The 14,853-nt window shown below is 43.0% G+C and overlaps 1 protein-coding gene across 6 annotated transcripts in view; it reads right to left on the reverse strand.

Annotated features, from left to right (window-relative positions):
• LOC143029300 (uncharacterized) overlaps positions 1-14,853 on the reverse strand; it is a 203,612-nt gene that overhangs the window by 42,192 nt on the left and 146,567 nt on the right. The window contains exon 1 of one of the 6 annotated variants that reach the window (XM_076192044.1): positions 2,601-2,731. The exons of the other annotated variants lie outside the window; for them this stretch is intronic. The gene's annotated coding sequence lies outside the window, so the exon portion shown is untranslated. Of the gene's footprint in view, positions 1-2,600; positions 2,732-14,853 lie in introns of those variants that run through there. 6 annotated transcript variants of the gene reach the window in all.

Genomic DNA, 14,853 nt, shown 5'->3' on the forward strand with positions numbered 1-14,853 from the left:
GCAGCTCACACTACCGAGTAGCGCTCTTCGTCATGGTAATGGCAACTTCATTCTGGAAAACGCCATATGATTTTATTGAACTTTGTGTGTATGTATAAGGGGTTCATTTTCTTTATTGTACTTTACAATTTCACCCTCCGATGTATTGTTATTATTGTTGGTGTTGTTCGGAGATCAGTGGGTCCCCATGGGCTCAAAAATACCTGCTGCACGTCCTGGAAGCCGAATATTCGATAATGTGATCTGGCGATGTTACAGGGAGAAGAGGAGCGGGGGAGGGGCCTGACACACGACGCAGTTCATACGGGCTTTAGGCTGATGTCACACGGGCGGTCTACCCGCCTGACCTCGGCGGGTGAGACGCATTTCCCCACTTGAAGCCGCCGCGGCCAGCCCGCCTGGCTATGTCAGACGAGAGGTTTTACATAGGAATCAATAATAAAGCGGTTCCGCGGCGGCTGACCCGCTTTGCACCCGCGGCGGCCAACCCGCTCGTCTGACATCGCGCTTATAGCCACCAGAGGCGGCGGCTCACGAGGGTTGTCGTGGCTCGTCACTCCCCCCCCCCTACTCCCACCTTATCAGAGGCAAAGCTTCAGGGCAATCACACAGGTAATGGCACAGGTCAGCACGGGAGGGGGGGGGCGGGTGTTGACAGTACTGACACCTACGGTCAGTACTTTTGACTTGCCAGCAACTGCGTTCCTCTAGGATCAGTCGGTGAAGCACCTCTTGATGTGTAGTGTCAGCCTAAACAAAATGAATAAAAACAACAACACCGCTTGCAAAGGGTTCTTGTGAGCAGCATGTTTGCATGCACGCACACACTGGGTCGGGGTAATGGTACTCTACCACTCCCACATCTGCTTGAGGAAACTTCAGCTGGACTCATCTCCTTGCTGCGCCAACAGTGCTATGCTACATGAAACTGCCCAGCGGCAGTTAGAACAAATACATAATCTCGTGAGCTCTATACTGACGATTTGTACATTTGTTTTGGCTGCCGCCAGACGGTTCTTACTAAGCACATTCAGTTTAATCTCTTCTCTACGATGGTGCGATTCATTCCATTATGGTCAACGCTAATCTGTTTCATTCTGTTTTGGGAAGGACCTGGGACTGCTGAAGGAGCGGGAAAACTCGAGCGAAAGAAGGCATCAAGAGAAGACCAAACATCGACTCCCATGCCTGAAAACCAATAAGCCTACTTTCCACTCTAACAGCCTTATCAATATCGTAGCCCACTGTAAACACGTTCCCATAAACGCCAGACTATTGTTTTTTTCTTTCTTCTACTGAGGGGCGTACACCAGTCTGGCCGGGTTCTTGAACCATGGAATCACGCTCAGGTGTCCGACCCCCTGGTATGCATTCACACACAAACACACACACACACACCCGAATTTGAGGTTAGGTATGATAAAATTGAAGAGTAAGAGACGGATCCAACGATCCTTACTCCTTTCCTGTATACTAAAACTCGGTAAATACTTAATCGCCCGGCGCTTGTTACCAATATTATTGGTGTGTTACAGTAACGGAAGGATGGGCAGTGCAGATCCGGTTTCCATGGCAACCTGAGCCAAGCTGAGAAGAGAAAGGCAAATGACTCTTCCAGTCCAGTCACGTATACACGTGCTGGACCTTGCATGCATGCAGGACACAAGATTCTACTCATCCGAGGGTATAGAATTTTCTTATAACCTTCATCTATACAAAAATCATACACACACAAATATATATACATATACACACACAGACATATATATATATATATATATATATATATATATATATATATATATATACAGTAAACAGATTTACATCTTTTCAACCACATTAATTCACTTTAATTCCATGTCATCACAGTCGAGACTGACGAAGAGCTCGATTGAAGCATATATACGGAAACTGATACGTATCAGTCTCCGTATATATGCTTCCATCGAGCTCCTCGTCAGTCTCTACTGTGATGACATGGAATTAAAGTGAATTAATGTGGTTGAAGAGATACAGACACACACACACAATATATATATATATATACATACATATGTGTGTGTGTGTGTGTGTGTATACATATATATATATATATACACATATGTATATATATATATGCCATTGTTTAGATATTTCTATAAAAAGTATCACTTCTTTGAAGCGGTGTTTGCACCTCATACAAATCTCAACACTGATAAATCATCTGCAATTTTTCTTTCTTGTACTTTCTTATTACAACAGCTATGTCGACTTCTTGAGTGAATCTTTAATGCTCTGCGATTGGGTATTGCTTTAGCATTTTTTCGAGATTTATTGAGTGTTTCTACACAGCCCCTGCGTCACGAAACGAGGTGACATTTGAGCCGCGGCCTCCCACATGCAAGTTTGAGGCTACCTAGCCTCACGCGCTCGCCGCCACCACGCCCGCCGCGCGGCGCGCTCGCAACACATTTACCCTCTTCCACTTTTAATACAAAAAAATAAATACAAATATAAAAACAATATTATATAAAAATAAATCATATGAATAATTATAAAATAAATTATAAATACATATATTTTTTTCTTGTTCCAGTGACCGAAGCTGCCAATTCATTTACCTTATGACGGGTTAGTTCATCAAGCTTCCTCAACATCAAAGGGAAAGGAACGGCGATTCTTTTTTCGTCTAAAAGATAAATTACAGAATATAAACAATATAAAATGCGTATACAGACAAATGTAAGTCACATGTTATTTCTGCCACGAAAATATTGTTTCTTTTCAACCCCTAAACATCAATCTACAACTAAAACGATTTTATTCGGCCAGAGGCGCAGAGTCATGAAAAAATGGGAGGCGGGAGTGTGGTGGGCGGGGTCTTCGACCAATGACGCCTCCGCTGGCGAGGTTCGATTTCTGGCTAAACCTACTTATCGAATTAATGCAATAATGAAGCACTACTCTCAGTTATAGTGATTATTACAAATGCATGAGACGTTCTTTACTCCATGTAGTTCTCATACTAATGCCATCCCGTATTTTAATGTACATCCTGGATGTATTTTTCAATTCTTCGCAATACGGCAATTAACAGACTTTGTTCTGGTCGACGCCAGAACAAAGGTGATGAAGAGGGTCGGGGGAAGGGGGGGGGGGAGTCAGCAGAGTGCGTGCATGGCACCAGGATTAACCCATTAAACTCCGATGACAAGATGTCTTGTCATTTGGTCAAATAAAACAAAAAATCATAAAACACCAAAATGTTTGATCAAACACCAAAAAAATATGACGTCAGTTCTCGCTGACACCATATTTTTCTGGTGTTGGCTCAAACATTTTTGTGTTTTATGATTTTTTGTTTAATTTGACCAAATGACAAGACATCTTGTCATCGGAGTTTAGTGGGTTAAGGACGCGGTACAAATGGTTTCTTTGACGTCATCTTTCGGGAACACTAGGACACCACGTACACCTTCGGCCTGCTAAAGGGGTCACACTGGGCTATTTTTCCTCCGGCTGTTGCAGATTTCCAGCCCGAAGCTTTCGGGAAAGAATCTGATTTACTGGAGGAAAATGATTTTCCTCCAGCATATCAAATAACATTCTATTTAAATTGTTGAGGAAGCAAAATAGTTGGTCATAGTGATTTTACGGCGGTAAGTTCTGGAGGTGGGCGGTGCCGCCGATTAATCGGAAAATGGTCGCCTTCGTAGGGTTGTCTAGCTGCCGTCGGGCGATTTTAATCGGCTGAGGGGGAACTTGGGTCGGCAACGGGTTAACTTAGCTAGTTGGGTCTGCAGGTGTCGGGAGGGAGACCTAAAACAGCCGCGGAACGATGCCGCCGCGGCCCACTTCACCACAAAACATTTCCGCGCTCAGTCGTTATCAGGGGCCAATTGCAACGATAAGGCTCATGCTTACGTCACCTACTTCCGGCAATTACCAGATAATGGTCAGGTTACGACAACCACAGTGCTAAGCACAGTTACAAAGTAATACTGAATCCTTAGCCGTTTTACATTTTTTTTTACTGTTGTTATATAACATTTAGACAACCAGCCTTCTTGGAAGCATTGGTGGGGGGCCATGGAAAGAACAACTGAAAATTGCGAAAAACCCGTACATTTGAAATAGTCAGACTTACGGGCGGGACAGGGTGATAATATACCTTTCAACACTACGGCATAGAGTAACCATTTTGTTTTGATGACACAGTGAGAAAGACTCTCGCATGAACGGTATAAACAAATCTGACCACCCTTTTCAACTCGTGTGTGTGTGTGTGTGTGTGTGTGTACAAACACACACACACATATACATGTATATATACAGTATATATATATATATATATATATATATATATACATACACACACACACACACACACACACACACACGCACGCACTTGTACTAACGCTAAATCATTCACATGGTTTGTAACATGAAGGACACATTGATCAACACAACCGACCAGAAGTAGTATATCACAATCTTGATTAACCGCTTCAACACCGTTCCGTGTATCGCACAACTTGTGGCAATTTATCCAGATGACGACAAAGCTGCTCTCTCATCGATGCCGACAGCCGGAAGTAGTGTCGAATTACACAATCGACGGGTGGAATTCCGGGCTGCACATTTCTTTCCGACGTCGAGCGTGCTCCGCTTAATCGCATGATGGAATGCAGCATTCGGTTAATTGGGTAAATGTCAATCCTCTTTCACACCTCACGAGGCACTTTTTCTTTCTTCGTCTTTCCCAACCAACACTTCATGATCCTCGCAACTTGAAGCATTAGACATTTTTTCTGGCCAATACCAAATGATTCCTTTTAGCTCATGTCAGGGCGTAACGCTGAAGCCACCTGAAGTAACTCCTTCGCCAAGATGAGCCATTCAACATTTTAAGTCGTACTAGAAGGTCTGGCTATTATTCAGAAACTGCTTCAGCTTTGTTTATGACTTCTACAGAACTAGAAACAAATGGGTTTTGAAACCAGTTAGGATACTGTTGGAGCTGTGATGGAAAAAAAAAAAAAAAAAAAAAAAAACATTTAATCACTAGGTCGATACTAACATTAGTATTCTATCGCCGGGCAGTGCCAAAGTATTTCATTCAGCTGAGAAAGTTAATTTTGTAATAAATAAAGGTTGCAAATGACACAACTGACATATCCATGTCCTCAGGTCCCGGTCTTTGGGAACATGAATGGGAATCTTTTTACTCTCCACGATCAGGTTCTGCGCCTACCAGTTACCTAGATTTCATGGAAGAGAACTGCTCCGCCCCAGTTGTTGCTTGATCTGCAAGGCTGTGTCTAAAATGGCTACTTTCGATCTAGTGGCCCAGGACTTGAAATAAAAATCAACCAACCACTCGACCGCTTCAACCTATCCACAACGGTAATGTTGAATCCGACCCACCCCTATCCAACCACAACCCCACCCACCTAGATATACGGAAAAAGGAGAGAGAGGAAAAAAATGCAAACACGTATACACACAAACTGGTCCCCTGGTCTTGCAGACACCCACCCACACACACACTAACGAGACCATTTGGGACCCGGCCTGGCGTCTTATTGCCCCTTTGCCCCCCCGCCCCCTTTGAGAAGGGCCTGATCCATCGCGGCAGGTAGGTCGTCCTCACCGTCCTATCTCCAACCCACCCATTCCCAACCCCCTTCTTCCTATTCCTTCTTCCCGTGTCAGCACCAGCCCCTCCCCCTGCCTCACATCCCTCCGTCGCAATCCGTGATGTAAATCATGTAATATCGGTCGATTATGACGAATGGTCACTTTTTATGCGTCCACAAAAGTGTCTTACGGCTGACTACAGAAGCCAGTAAGTCCTGATAAAGGGCTTAATGGCAGTTCTTCAACAAGGCGTTATGAGAAATGGGACTCAATTGGAACCACCGCCCAGTCTTAAGAACTATCGAGACCCAAACGTTGGCGAGACCGCTCAGGGTAAAGGGCTTCCATGGGTTTCATCAACGTTGACAGTTGAGAGTTCATCGAGTAAAAAGACCTCGGTTACAATACTTTACAAATCTCCAAATATCGATTTATCTTTCAGTTTTATACAGTAAAGCTAAATGATGAACTAGAGAATGTAAACCTATACGAATATTAGACATACTGTTGAAATGTTCTTAGAGAAGTCTAGATTTCTGTAAGCGAAGTCATATTCTAGTTTTACAAATGGAGGTTGGAAGTAGGATGTGGGAGGAAAAACAGCCTAGTGTAATAACCCCTTAGACGAATTAGTACAATAACTCCTCACTTCAACCCATTATGGCAACTCCATTCGTACCACCTATTCAGCCCTTCCTTGCCGATGGGTAACTTCATTCACCTGTAGGGCGCCCCCTTAGTCAATATGGACCCATTGATTCCAGATCAATTTAGGCCAGTAGCGACCTGTCGACCCCATGCAAGGGGAAGAGCTCGGCGGCCCCGTCCCTTCCCGAATGTTAACTGCGTGGCGTTCCTAAACTCCACGATAACGTTGTTGATGGAGAATATATCACTTGAACAACAATCGGACATTTTGCCCTGCGTCGGAGTACTATTTTCGAGCGCCGGTGCCAGCTAGGCGACCTATGCAAGTCACGTGATCAAAATTGTCTGTCATGTTTTCATCCGGGTTGATGCGACCAGATACGATGACAATGTACCGGATAAAATAAACAAGAATAAATTTCACAGCCCTTGTTCGTATAGCATCCTGTGTAAATAAACATTTAGGACTCGTTGCATGGGCGTCGGTCGTCGCTAACACGATAATGTCTGCTATGCTAAATCGATCACACCGGGCTTCCAAAGGAATACAAAGGAAATACAAACAGTAATAGATCTATCGGTTCTTATTTGGCTGCTTGAAATGGAGTGTAAACAACAGGGCCCTCACATGGGGAGGTGGGGGGGAAGCATTTGCCCTGGGGCGGCAATTCTAGGCTGGACTTGCCACCCATAAGGCTGACAAAATAATGATAATAAAAAAGGTCAAACAAGCACTAAATATTTTACCGTAATCGACGAATTCTGCATTAGAATAAACAAAATATGAAACATTCCCCCCCCTTTTTTTTTGGGGGGGGGGGGGAGTGAAATATCACTCCCACGGACTTTGAGCCCGTACGGTGATATTCATGGAAGACCTTGCAGAGAGGAAGTGGGGTAGTGTAGCTGGTCTGAGGAGCATGGAGGAGGGCAGTGGAAAAGAGAGGCTACAACTGTTAAAGCGCCGGCGGACGCTCTAGTGGCTGACAGAGCTCATAGGGGCTTTGGAGGCGGCAGAGGTGGCTCACAAGACCTTCAGGGGGGCGACGGTGGTCCCCGTCTGAGGAAAGAGGTGGCGGTGCAGTCGCTCAGGTAGTGCAGGAGGTCGGCATTTTCTTCGCGGCAGTGGTTGCACCGGCGGTCTTCCGTGGTGCACCGGGGATTTAGTTGCCAGAACCAACGGTCCCCGAGACGCAGCCTGAAGATCAGCTTTTCTACCCGTCTGGGAGTGAAGCGGGGGAGTACTGGAGGTTCATATGCTGTCACCTTCTTGTACCATCTCGCCCGTTGGGAAATCTCTACCTCCAGACTGTGTTGGAGGTGCCACTGCGTGCGTGCTAATGCCTTGGTTCAGAGTTTGAGCTAGCTCCTGCTGGGAGGGACCTGGATGTCGACCCTGGGGCGCTGGCGAGCAGCCGCTAATGCCGCGTCGGCAAGATCATTACCATGAACACCAACGTGACTTGGCATCCAGTTGATAATGACGTTCCGTCCAGCGCGGTGTAATTTGTGCAGGAGCGCAATGGTGAGTAGGCGGACATTGTCTCCGGGCTCTGCGTGTTGCAAGCAGCTCATCAGGTTCTGGGGCGAAGCGGTGTAGGTGGCCCGACTTAGACCTGTCTCGCCGGAGAGTAGAGTGCGCGAGCAACAAAGTCCGCTCCGAGCATTCTGATCCTGAATTGGAGAGGTGGAAGTGAGGCTTCCCGCTGGAGGTTGAGAACTTTGTAACACCGTTGTACTCCCAGGATGACTCTAGCCGCTTCATTCTGGCGTGACTCGAGCCGCTGGAGTTTTTCCGCGGCCAGAATAAGGAGAGCTGGGGCTGCGTAGCCGACGATAGACCGCACAGGTTGTACGTAGTACATGCGTAGGACTTACGTGTGGCACCAAATGCCTTCCGCACATGGCCCTCATCACTGTGGTTCTGGCTGTCATTCTGTCCTTGAAGTGGGATTTTCTCTGTTGAAGGTGAGTCCCTTGTCGAACTATACGCCCAGGTACTGGAAATGTGAGACCCGGTCCAGCACGAATCCCTGAGTAACGAGGGGTTCCTTTCCTTGCCCAAGACCGAATGCCATGGCTATGGACTCCGATGAGGAGATTTTGAGTCCGATCCTGACGCATTCCGCTGCAACGGCGTCGAAGCAGCGCCGTGCTCTTTCGTAGCATCGCTGCTTTCCAGCATTGATGAGTGCCAGATCATCGGCGTAGGAAATTATTTTGCACCCTCATACAAAGGTTCCTGGTGGGGCCGGAATGAAATCCACCCGTTCCGCAGCCCTCTGATAGCACTGCGTGGCCTCAGCCTTCCTCACCGAGCATTCCATGCATGGCGTTTTTTGGCGCAATTGGGGCATCTGGCTTGGAGGTCAGTGTCCCCCCCCTTTTTTTTTTCGAGGCACGTATCTGTCATGTGAAGGCGGCTGCAGATGCCGCATCGGGGAAGATGTGCTCGACATTGGTTTTGGTGGTGGCCATATTTTTGTCACTTAAACACCTGAGGGGATCGGTAATATACGTGCCAATATGAAACTTTCACCATCCTCCTAATTCTAAAGTGCGGATGGGTCTCCCTTGACGTCAATAATCACGTGTGTGTGTGGGGGGGGGTTTCCCGTTTGTACCAGTCAAGTAACCATTTGGCGTTGGTGATCAAGGGCTCACTTGTGATTAGCTCCAATTTAGCTGTGAAGTTATATACCACCATCTTCGTCCCGCGATTCACCGGGAGGAGCTTCGTGATATTCACACGGTGTCCTCGAAGCTCCTTAACCGCGTCGAGGGTATCGACCACATTTTGATGGCGGGGGTGAGGAGGACTGTGTCATCCCGCAATAGCCTGATGGAGACTATACCCGTTGCATTGAGAAATGGCCGTTAGGGCGGAGCACTGGGAGTCCCCCTGTGGTGCCACATATAATTATTTCATAATTTTATTTTATTTTATAATTCTATTTTATGATTTTATAATGTTGCCACATATAATTATATTATAATTTTTTGTCACACACCACCACTGAAGTAAAAATCAAAGCAATGTTTTCTATACAAAGGTTTCGTTTCCTCGAGTCTAGACATGGCATATGAGGAAGAGAGAGCGACGTTGCCGCTACATCTAATCTCTGGCCCCGCCCCCCTCACACTGCATTCAGAAAACATTACATCCACACGCACGTTCTCGCCATGGATGCCCATGTGTGGCAACACCGGGAAATCTCCTAGCCACGCCTTAGCGGTCATTTCTCGTTGCGCTGACTATAGCTTTCCTTGAAGGGGGCCCAGTCTCGAGGGCTCGGATGACATCGAAGGGCGAGTCGAAGCCGTTTGAGGGGAGGACTGTGTAGTTTGGGAGTTTGAGTGTTACGAGTGGGATCCTGTGCCCCCTCCTCGTCGTGAGAACCTGGAGTCGAGCTTGTGTCGACTCGGCGTTTTATATTCTGAGACAGGGAGGCCTCATGGCGTTTGTCCTGGTGGGGGTGGGTTTACCACAGTCTTGCGATGCCCTATGAGCTCAACCTATGCCGGTGCGCTAGGGTACGCGAAAAATAACCGGAAATGTGGGTTCCTCCACGAATGCAGTTCCAACAACTTTAAAGTGCCACAGGGTCTAAGTTGTAGTGCAAGCGCGTTGTGTGGGGACATAAAAGTTGGCAGAGCGAGATTCCAGGGGGAGACGGGAATGAGCTCGGTATATACGGTAGAACCCGTGTCCTGCTCGTAAGAGAGTGAGCGGGAAACTCGGGGCGTCACTGAGAACTTTGTCCTGGGACGGCAGTTAGGTATGTCAGGGCTCTGGTAAAACAACAGAAACAGTCAAGAACAACTGACTTTTGTAAGTGTACGAGTTCAAAAAATTTCAAAACTGCCTCGTTTTTTTTTTTTTCGTTTCCTTAAATGAATCATTACTTAATGGCAAATCTGTGGCAACACGCCACAACTGCTGCAGTGTCCCCTCAAGTGTACATACCGTAACTGTACATAATATCATTAATCTGCATTATATCGTTGTGTATACCAATTCCCATCATTACCATATATTGTAAACATTACATCTCATACGAGCATCACCATTATATTACTAAATGGATTTGTATATAGTTATATTTGCATACGCTTTACAGAGCGTTTGTATATTCATCAAGTATTGTTGATGTCATGGCGGACGGCCTTCCCAGTATGAGTCCAGAAATATTTGGTGTCATTGTATTTTAGATTTATTTTACGTATTTCAATGTTCCATTCATACCCAAACACGGAAAAGACCTCACAAACATAGACAACTACAGACCGATATCATTACTCGAAGTCCCAGGAAAAATACTAGAAAAACTCATACAACGAAGACTACTCAAACACTTATACAACAACCTAATAAACGAACACCAACATGGATTCACAAGACAAAGAGGAACACACACAGCCATAGCCACACTATACGAAACAATAGCCATAAGCCAAAGACACAACCACGGATGCAACATAATTTCACGCGACATAACAAAAGCATTTGACAAAATATGGCACACAGGACTCAAATACAAAATACACCAAACACCCCCCCCCAGACATACTCACAAGAATACTCTGCAACTACATCGACAACAGACACGCACAGATACGAATACACCATTACATAGGAAGACCCTTTAACATACACAGTGGAGTCCCCCAAGGAAGCATTCTTTCACCAACACTATTCAACCTTTACACATACGACACCCCCAACCCGACACACGGAGTCACACACATACAATTTGCAGACGACCTAACACAAATAATCACATATCCAAGTAAAAAAGGCAAAAACATGTTAGCACTAAAAACAAGCAGAACAATAGAAACAATAAACACATATGAACACAAGTGGAAAATACAAACAAACACAGCAAAGTTCCAATTACTTAACATATCAACACATAAACCAGCAGAAATATGGGTAGGAGATACACAAATACACAAACAAAGAAACATAAAAATACTAGGATTATCACTTGGGAGCAGAGGTCTACAAACACACACAAACAACAGAAAACATCTAGCAGAAAAAACACTACACACACTAAAACGATTCAGAAACCTAGACACCAAGCTCCTACTAAGACTATACAAAGTACTCATACGTCCACAACTAGAATACATACCAATAACAGCTCTCACACTAAAACCAAATCAACTCCAAAAACTACAAGCAGTACAAAACAAAACACTTCGATTCGCCACACACTCCATCCCCCCATACCTAAACACAATAGAAGAACTACATACACAACATAAACTTGAACCACTGAACACAAGACTTTACAAACTAGCATACAGAACATGGAACAGACTTACAATCATAAACCCAGAATTAGTACAAACCAGTGAAAACATAGACACAGAACACGGACACGATCACAATTGGTGGCCTAGAGTGTCCCCCATCATAAACAGCCCCCCACCCGAACCAAAATACATACTCTAATCATATACAACACTCAAAAACAAACAAAAAACAACACATATCACTTTTAATCGTTCAACTAACCCTACTAACTATTATTATTGTTACTGTTTAATATAAGATGATAGCACGTGCGAACCAATCGCACGTGATATCATCTAATCAATGAGTATGGTAAGAGGAGTCACTCCCCCCCCCCACAACGTATGTAATAACAAGAAGAAATATCACTAGACGTCACCCTAATGGGAAAAGAAAAATAAACATACTCATTGATATATGTTTTATATGTTTAATATGTTATTATGTTACTATATACATTACAAAAAAAAAATAAATAAAAAAAAAATAAAAAAAATGGATACGACATATAGAATTAACCCCCCCCCCACTATCATAACACAAGAAGTGTAACAATCAAGAACTAACCCCATAGAATTCATAACCTTTTAAGTAGGCAAGAATAGTCGTATACATTTCACACAAAAAAAAAAAAAAAAAAAAAAAAAACCTAACTAACTAACTAACAACCAACCAACAACAATAATTAACAAATAACAACAACGACAACAACTCAAGGAAGAAGAGAGGAAGACCGAACTAAGAAGAGATGGACCAAACATCCAACAAAAAAAACCACAAGTAGCAGTTGCTTCCATACGGCAATACCAACTTCAGAATTTTTTTTATCTATAATTAAAACAGCAAGTGGGTCTGCCCCACACCTATTAATCTCCAACTTCCTTCCATTTCCTACTTTACTTCACACACACACACACCCCTCCCCCCTCCCCCCCTCTCCTCCATCTTATCTATCCTGTCCTTAGTTAATATGAGTCCCGCGCATTGTATATCAAAGTGTGTATAGCAGTACATATTTATACAATAAACATTTATTATCTTATCAACACAAGTCCAAAAACCTATAAACTAACCAGAAAGTGGGTCTGCCCCACATCTATCATTACTCTTACTTCCGTCCATTTCATTCTTTCCTCCCTCCCTCTCCCCCATCTTATATATCCTGCCCTCTATCTAATGATAAATCCCAAACAGAAACGAAGATTGAGTTACTACTTCCTACTACTAGGACTAGTCATCATTTACCGTGGTGAAGTAATCAACCTCACCAAACCCCTTCAGTCTGCATTTGGGTAATGTAGAAAAAGATCTGGGAATCTTGTATCCTATTCACACTACCAATTTGAACCAAGGCATTTCAATTCTAATGTCAATCAATGGTGCCGTTGACACACAACCATGCAATACTGCCGCGGTTTAAACCGCTAGAGTGAAAAGAGAGCATAACCTCAACTCCGAATTCCTCCCAAAGTAGTGCACTCCATAGCCATTTCAATGTTTTGTCACGAATAAACAGGGCCTTTATCCTAGTGGACAAAGAGGTAGCAGAACGAAATTGAAATATTCTCGTGAGCCAAAGTAAAGCGGCATTACCATCGTTCATGTTTTAGTGGCGGTACCGAAAGCAACTTGCCCGCCTACTCACGATGCGGTTGGTCAAAATTAAATTCATAATTCAATCGAGCCGGGTTTATTCTCATTCGCTACCGATGAGCTACGTTATGAACAAGATAGCTTGGCAGTACTAAAAAACATATTAACCTCTAGTTATTACCATCAGATTCTTTTCATCTTCGAAAACTCGAATATTCAATGGTTACTATGTAATACTTAAAAAAAAAAAAAAATGGAAACTGAGAGAGTAAATAGTTAAAATTAGAAAATGAACGAGTCCCTCACGTTATGTATGAGCTTGGTGCAATGCCTAACTTGTTTACACAATATTTGAATAATACATCTTACACGATATTTTACCATTAAATGGGTTCAGCTATTTACCTATTACTCTAACACTATTAAGTTTTTATTTGGTTACCTACAATTCCAGACCATGATTAAAAATTCACCGCAAAATATTAATAGCATACCATTTGACAGGACTGGTTCGTCCGTTAGGTATTTGAAATATGAACTTGTCAACTTGTCAATCAGTTGTTCCTTACAGGATGAAAAAAGTTAGCATTAAGTTTACCCAAATAAGAAATCAATAAGTTTATTTACTTATTTATCTAGGGTAAAATAGTGACCACAATATATTCATATTTTGTCTACCCATACGAAATGCATGTTTCATCCTGATTACACTAAAAACTGTGCATGCAAATTTTATATTGCACTTATTTTTATAATTGCATTATGTCCTCAACACTGTAGGTCTATCAACAGAAAATATTTCCTCGTAATATAGTTACTATACTATACGAAAATAAAACTGGCATTCAAGCACAAACTGGCAATCCCACCTAAGAAACTTCGGTAATTTTATGAAAAACAAAACCTCACCGAGCTTTATCGTGAACAAAATATTTACTGATCATCTTTGTAAATCCATATAATAGTAAGCAAATTATGATGTGGCAACATCAGGGACTGATAATCTGATTTAGTATGAAAGTTATCACGTGCATCACAATCTCATATAAATTCGTTTCGCCTGATTTAATATGAAAACTTCAACACTTACCTATTCAATGAAGAACTTAATTTTTGTTGTCCTTTTGAGCATGAAGAATACAATATGTCGAAAAAGTTGGCAAGATGGAAGAAAATAAGAATATCAATGCAGAACATCACCTACAGTTTGCCAATGTTTTACGTTGACTAACAATGGCGGCGCAAAGTTCAAAGATGTGACGTCATAACGTCTCCTTAGCATTAGTCGCCACAAACAATAACACGAACTTTTATGTCAATAAATCTAAAACGGAAATAATAATAATAATAATAACAATGATAATGATAATAATAATATTAATACCAGATAGCTAACAATTGTCGACAAACTTTTAAAAGTAAAAGAAATGTGATGAAAAATTAACCAGTCAAAATTAACGGCATCTAGATACCTCATTAACAGGGTTATCGGTGTTTCACTGTTTTTGTATGCAATGGCTATAAAATGTGATCTCAAGATGATCATAAAACCGTACACATCTGAGATTTATCAAAATGCAACAAATACAAACATCTTGTTATTCATTTATGTATTCGTCATTTATTTATTCATTCTATTCATTTATGCAAAACAACTTCAGTTTTATCGATCACGGATCTGATATATA

The sequence above is a fragment of the Oratosquilla oratoria genome, chromosome 10, assembly GCF_046742065.1.
Source record: "Oratosquilla oratoria isolate Oo_2021 chromosome 10, ASM4674206v1, whole genome shotgun sequence".
In the NCBI taxonomy this organism is placed as follows: domain Eukaryota; kingdom Metazoa; phylum Arthropoda; class Malacostraca; order Stomatopoda; family Squillidae; genus Oratosquilla; species Oratosquilla oratoria.